This window comes from Schistocerca cancellata, chromosome 4 (assembly GCF_023864275.1).
Source record: "Schistocerca cancellata isolate TAMUIC-IGC-003103 chromosome 4, iqSchCanc2.1, whole genome shotgun sequence".
NCBI classification, from domain to species: Eukaryota; Metazoa; Arthropoda; class Insecta; order Orthoptera; family Acrididae; genus Schistocerca; species Schistocerca cancellata.
In genome coordinates, this window is record NC_064629.1 from 517,723,872 (window position 1) to 517,725,994 (window position 2,123).

A 2,123-nucleotide genomic window follows, 5' to 3' on the forward strand; every position below is an offset into this window, starting at 1 on the left:
GAAGCTATGTCCTCCCATTCGGTTGCTGGCTGATTGGAAGGAAGTCCAGTGATGAGGCTGCCACCTTATAGCTTCTAGATCAGCTTTGGAGGTTATTTCAGACGCCTTTAACAAAGGTAACCGACGCTGCTAGCATCCGTCTCTAACCTGAGGAACAGACGCTACCTGGTGGATTGGAGCTAGAAGCTCTGCTTGATCCGCCATTGAGACACATGGTTTCTTCCGCCCTCAAAACAGCTATGTTCACCTGTAATGCCGGAAAGGAATCCTTACAACGCATTATCTGGTGTATCAGCAGGACCAAGGTTTTTTAATGAGGTGTTACTCCTCTAGCACTCACCACTTATCCTGGCTTGTGACAGACTAAGCCTGGTTCTCCAACGTTGAGCCCTGGTTGGCGGGTTTTGTGTTACATTTATTCGTTATTAATGAACGTTAAGTACACATTCCAGCATCCTAGGAAAATACTTTCACATGTACGTAAGGGCTTCAGGAAGTAAATTACAGATGTCATCCCACGCTAAGAACATTGCGCAGTTTGGCGCATTGTCAGAAGAGAGCGCGTGTTCTGGGTTTCCTGCAAACCAGTTCTGATGCAGTATGTATAATAGGTGCATCACAGTGAGCGACTGAATTGATGTGGCAACTGGAAATGTGTTCCAGAGGTTGAAGTACATAGACTAGTGCGATTATTGTGACCAAAGTCTAAATTTCACAAAGTTTCACTGTGAAATGGACCAAACGGAGCCAACAATTTCACCAACGTCACACAGACGTGGCTGATGGTAATGGAAATGTCGTGTGGCTAGGCCTCCCGTCGGGTAGACCGTTCGCCTGGCGCAAGTCTTTCGAGGTGACGCCACTTCGGCTACTTGGGTGTAAAACGATGATGAAACGATGATGATAAGGACAACACAACACCCCGTCCCTGAGCGGAGAAAATCTCCGACCCAGCCGGGAATCGAACCCGGGCCGTTAGGTATGACCACTCAGCTACCAGGGGCACGTGGCTGATGCTGATAGCGAAGGAAGGCCATCGTCATTGATCACAGGTGACAACGTCAAGACAATTGGCAAGCTGAATGAACATCTGGGGGAAAAGAAATATTCCAGCGCTGCAGACAGTCACAAGCGGTTCTCGAAAGGCTCTGTGACCAATGATCCGACTTGTATCGTCGAGAAATTGAACAACTGGTAGAATGTTCCGACAGTTATTTACAGAGACTTGCTGACTACGTCGAACAAGTGGGTCGTGTATCTGTGTCACTTTGAAGTGTAGTGCAGTATTCAATGAAGTTACTTTGCCTGTCATTTTAATGTGTAACTTGCTTTTTGAAGTCACTCGTAAGTACTGTCCAAATCATTGCTCTGTGGACGCGGAAAGTACACTGTTTCCTGAGATCTGGACGTACTGGGCGAAAAAGGGCTTGTCGAGGTAATACGTTAATCATTTGATAGACGAAAGATATTTTGTATAAAGATATAAATAAATATTTGGAACTAAACAGTTAACAGAAGAACATGGATCGTGGATACAGTAGAAGCACCATACCTTCCACAGATGCTTGCAATGAAGAACTGCCTCATCTGTTACAGACAACTGAGAATTCCAAGAATGGGTGGGCCTATTGTTTGTTTCTGTGCTCATTTTCCTGAAAAGCTATACGCCTTTCGTCACATTCGAAACAAAGCGACTGGAGCGATATTAAAAAGGGCAACTGTTCGATGACGTACCACAGATTCTGAAACCAGCTGCAGGCACCAGTTTTTATAAAACCTCACAGTAAAGGCAGAAAATAGCAGTCACTTCTGTTTCACTCCTGAAGACAGTATAAAACCCTCCGCTGTGATATCACACGTCTCAATACGGGGAACATCTCTGTGAGACACATTCTGTTTTCTGTACAGCTACACTATATAGTTCGATTGAAAAGTGCGTCATCGACACGTTTTTATTTCCATTGTGAGTACTGTGTCAACTGCGTACAGTAGTGGAAACCACAATAAAGACAGGGTTCCGATAAAATTAATAGTACAATGTTGGAAGTATGTATATGTATCGAATTTATTATGAAAGTGGTAGATGCATATAAGACATAAACAGTCATGATGGAATCACATAG